Below are 5119 nucleotides of genomic sequence, written 5' to 3'. Positions count from 1 at the left end.
ACGTGAAGGTGTATACTTTTGGCCCCTTAATTGGCTGTACCGCGTAATTCCCATCCCACTTCTCGATGCAATTCTCCCCCAAAACACTAATTGCATGATACGGCTGTGAGTAAATACTTACACTGTAGTGTACTATATCGTGACTGAATTCAATATAACCGGAGGAGATTTTGTGAACCTACTAAGTTAATAAAGATAACGAGATCTCTCTTGCGTATAGCTTTTATCTCTGAATATCTCAATGGAATGATTTTCAATTCTATATATAATTAACTGCACGCGCTCTCTGTAAATTTTTATTAATTATAACATTATACATATTAACGTAATATTGTGAAGTATATTAATGTAATGAATTTTAATATTTATATAAAATATAATAATAAAATATTACATATAATATTTTAAATACTTGCCTAAGCACGTTTTCGTTTTATGTTTGTATACGAATCGCACTTTGTAAACGTTGTTTTATTGTGACAACGGTTAATTTTCATCCTTTTTTATGATATATAGCAACTTTCACGTGAAACACAGCAAAGCGCGATATATTAAGAGAAATTTAAAACAGCGCGCTATTGCATGCAAAGTGGTCAGAAATATATCATAGCGTCTACTAAAAGAAGTAGTAGATAACCGGAGCGATTATTAATGAGTACTGCTGTATGTTATTGCGGTACGTAAATAATCTGCAACTTTTCGTAGAATTGGTATATCAAGTATCAGCTGTTACATGATTAACGACACTTTCACAAGTCGTTGCCTATAATCACATAATCTTTAACGAAAGTGCGATGAGAAATGCTGGCAACTTTCCGAGATACTCGAGGAAATGCGAAATGCGGATGTCAAAAGAAAATAGCGATAGCACGAGTTAATTAATTGATCGCGCTGCAGCTCCGATAGGGGCTGGGCGGTCTAAAGGTCTAAACTAAGCTCTCCCACCTAAATTATTATTGCAATTAAGAGTATAATTGCAATTTCAAACTTACGTTTGAGTAATGTCGAGTACACACAAATTAAAGCTTGCACCTCATTATTTTTCACAAAAGATGGATGAACACGTATGTGTGACGCGTAATTTGCCTTTAGCATTCTGTGTGTTTAAATAAATATATGAACTTTGCGCAACTATATTCGAAACAATGAGCAATTCGTTGTCCGTGCGAAACGTAGCGAAAGAGAATTGACCGGTCGCGAAAACAGACTACTCGCTACGTCCTTATTTAACAATTCTTGTGTATGCATCCTATTATTTTACATTACCTAATTAAATATTCAAGTTTCATTTGCGCTAGCGTTAAATCACTCGACGTAGAATTTTGTAACCGTATAAAACGCGCATTAAAATATGCACTGGAATTTGAAAAAAAATGTCATACTTTTAAATACGCGTTCGTTGGGAAAAAGCACTAGGAGAAATTATATTATTTCAATCATGGAGATGCGTATGCATATTTTTATAAGTCACATAGTTCATCAAGATAAATAAAGCGCGCCATAAAGTGCTACTTCATTAGGTGGGCTCATTAACGGGCTCTGTATACACAGGTCGTCATAAGACGCACACCGAGAACGTGTCATATTTTCTCTCTATATACGACTGTCGTTTGTAACGACTTTTGTCCTTAGGCAAGGAAATTTTCAACGAGACCGTTTTCCGGCAGGAATATTCACAATTTCAAGCTGAGCTTCGCTACTCTCGCGTCATCACTGTCGCGACGCGTTGCCGAAAGTGTGTCGCGATCTTCGACGCGTGCGATTCTCGATCAACCGAGAACGGGCGATATGTCGGGGGTGTTCGCGAGCGCGTGGGTGGATAGATTTTGGCACGACGAGAGGGTGTCAGTGCAGTTAGGAGATCAGGAGACCAGGGTTGCATCCACATTCACTCTCCCTCCCTCCCTCCCTCTCTCTCTCTCTCTCTCTCTCCCCGGCTCTATCTCTCTCTCGTTCTCTCTCCCTTCTCTACCCACCCTTTCCTGTCTCGTACTCTCTTTCTCTCTCACCCAGCGCGACTACTGTCGGGAGCACCCAGGCGGGCAGTCAGTGCGTCGTCAGCCTCCGCGTCGTCGCGACGCTCCTTTCTCTCTCTCTCGTTTCCCTCGGCTCTTTCGGTGGCGTCCGCAGCATCGCGACGCTACGACGCGCTCCGCCGACTATATACCCCATCCCGGGAGAGACGCCGCCGTTAATTTTTCTACAATATACACCAGCGACACGGACCTGACCATCGATAACAATAACATAGACAACATAATAAAACAAGTATTTTTTTTCACACATTACTACTTCGAAAGTGTTTTCGTTCAATCTGCATAAAAGAAAAAGAGGTGCTGAGTTATATTAATTGTAAAAGACAGAAAAGTCTAAACATCTTGACTAATTTCTTTCTTCTGGAGATTTTTTAAATGTAGATTATTATGTTTTATATATATATTTGTAATTAAAATATATTATATAGAAATTCATTAATATTTTGCGCGTAAAACAGATAAATAAGTTTCGAAAAAAAATTTACATCTTTTTTTAAGAAAGCTGTCTTAGGATGTAATATTCACGGAAGATTGAAGAAACTGTGCATCTTTTGCAAGTTCGCTTCTTCATTACTTTTCATTGCATATTTTATATCGAAGGGAGCACAGCTTGCAATTTATTACTCCCGCATGAAAAACTCTCTGTCGCGAACAAAGAGAGAAAAAAAAGGAGTAAAATTGAGTGACGATAGTATACATGCATTTCCTACAGCAAAGTTATTAAAAAGGAACGGCAAAGGCGTCTTCTTGTGTCAACGGGTGAAAAGGGAAGCCAAATCGTGAAGTTTTTGCCAAGACGTGATCCATCTTGATGTTTCGATCAAGTGATCTATCGGGTATCACCGCGGAGCATACCAGCCACTCAAGATTTCTCGCCTTCGAAAGTCACGCACGAGCGTTTTTCCTCTGCTTTCCGAAGCGTCGCGTACTTACTCAAGCCTTATCGACACTCGTGGATTTACTACTGCCGAGTACGTATCTAATTACAACAATTGAAGCTGAATCTTCTTATTTCGCATGCCATTTGGAATATAGGGTGTAGCGCGGAGCGGAGTAAAACAGGCAATACGTTTGCGTTATAGCTTCAAAAAAACGTTTTTATTCTATAATCAAGTTTTTTACATGGCACGAATCTTATATATCTTAAAAAGAAGAAGTAAAGTTGTATTGTTAATTGTGTTTGTAATATAGTTTTATAAAACGCATAATTTACAACATACGATTGTTATTACACGTAAATATAAGTATTTAATGTGTAGTAAATTTATTTGTTACACTATTAACAAATTTAATATTATATAAAATATATAATATTAAATTAATGTTATGATCAAGTTTCGATAAAATATGCATGTATTTAGCCTATTAGATCAAAGATTCTTAGACATATTTTATAAACATTCGATTTCTACAATTTATGTCATACATGCCTGGTTACTACTGCCCAAAGTAATCATCGTATGTTTTCTTATTTCATTATAACTGCTATTAAGGTCTGCAGCTGCACTTAAGATATTAAATTACAAACATTACATTCGTGTTAAGTCGTAAAGAACTGCATAGAAGCCAGAAGTTTCTGTCTATATCCTTTTTACAATAAGAATTAACGGGATATAGAACTGTAGATACGATATTAATATTATAAGTAATATTGTTTAGAGATGGATACGATTAATATTATATGAAATATAATATTAATATCATATTATATAACAATAATATTATGTTGTATATAATTGTCCGATAATTCTCCTCTCATAGTATCTACATAAATAATACTTATGTTATTTTATCAATGCTTAAAACAACAATAAGTGGCATAAGACAAACATTGATCTTACGTTACGCGGAACTTCTACGTCTACGCTATTATAATTCCATCCAAAGGATATGTAGTTTAGAGAACTGATACAAACTATACAAAACAAGATACCATAGCTCGGCTGATACTGAGCGATATGCTTGCGGCAGATCCGTGGTACAGAGTAGTTTGATCGTGTTGTTACTTACAGTTCTCTGACCAAGTTTTCAAAACTTTCTCGGCAAGCATCTTTAATATTAAACGATTTCTTAGATGTGGGATACGTAAATTTAACGGAAGATCAAATCGCAAAAGCTTCTTACCTGTTATCTTTAGTGATCTTTCTTTAGCGATTATAATTTGTATTTGATAATCGTTTACTTTTTTTTACTTTCAACAATAAAACAATAATTTGATAAATCGACATGAATAAATAAAGCTATTGTAACAATTTTTATTTTATCCCGTTTTGTATATAACTAACAATAAATTTATCATATGTTATACGCAGATTGTGTATAAAATTCTACTAAAATATTTTCTGAATGCAACTCTTAATTTAATTTTTTGATCCTGCGAATCTTTTTAAGTGATCTCGACTAAAACAAGTCTCCGTTTTAATACAAAGTTATTGCGTTGGTAGATTATTTATCTGGTCTTAAAAAGAGCTTTATATTTATCTCGTTGTAAATTGAAAAAGCACGGTATAAATCTATAAATGACTTAAATATAGTTTCTCAATAATCTTCATCCACGAAATAAGGAGATTTTAATCTCAAAATGATTGATCATTCATGGCACGAATTATTAATGTAAATCAGAAGTGATTTGTATTTCTAAAAAATCGATTCAAACTTACTCGATGACTTTGCCAATTACAATGGGGAAGAATTCTATTTTCGCTTCGTGCATGACAAATTCAATACATGCAAATAACTGCATTCGTCGGAAAGCTGCGCTTCAATTTGTACTTGTAAACGCTTCACCTTAATAGTTTTCCAGCGGCGTCGCCGCTGATAGAACTGGTCGTTTTAAATTGATCGCAAGCCCCGCGCGTGATATCCATTTCAGCGAGGCGCGACAGAATTTATTACACTTTTCCACTATTATCGACGGAAGTGGCTTGTCGACAGTATTAAGTATATAATTTGAGCGCGATATAAAAAATGTGTAAAAATATCATCGCCTTTATTATTCTTCTTCAAACACACACACCATATATTATCAACTATTTTACTCTTACCTTCTTTCTCTCTCTCTCTCTCTCTCTCTCTCTCTCTCT

General features: G+C 35.5%; 1 protein-coding gene across 6 annotated transcripts in view; it reads left to right on the top strand.

The window, feature by feature from the left end:
- The first annotated feature begins 2057 nt into the window (after positions 1 to 2057).
- LOC112465202 (trace amine-associated receptor 9) overlaps positions 2058 to 5119 on the top strand; it is a 61176-nt gene continuing 58114 nt past the window's right edge. For 3 of the 6 annotated variants that reach the window (XM_025032690.1, XM_025032648.1, XM_025032667.1), the window contains exons 1-2: positions 2058 to 2333; positions 2535 to 3007. The gene's annotated coding sequence lies outside the window, so the exon portion shown is untranslated. The remainder of the gene's footprint in view (positions 2334 to 2534; positions 3008 to 5119) is intronic. The other 3 variants (XM_025032683.1, XM_025032676.1, XM_025032658.1) reach the window with 3 other exon arrangements.

This window comes from Temnothorax curvispinosus, unplaced genomic scaffold (genome assembly GCF_003070985.1).
Source record: "Temnothorax curvispinosus isolate PA1 unplaced genomic scaffold, ASM307098v1 QBEX01001498.1, whole genome shotgun sequence".
Lineage (NCBI taxonomy): Eukaryota > Metazoa > Arthropoda > Insecta > Hymenoptera > Formicidae > Temnothorax > Temnothorax curvispinosus.
The sequence above is the reverse complement of the archived record's forward strand: the minus strand, read 5'-3'. Positions and strand labels throughout refer to the sequence as shown.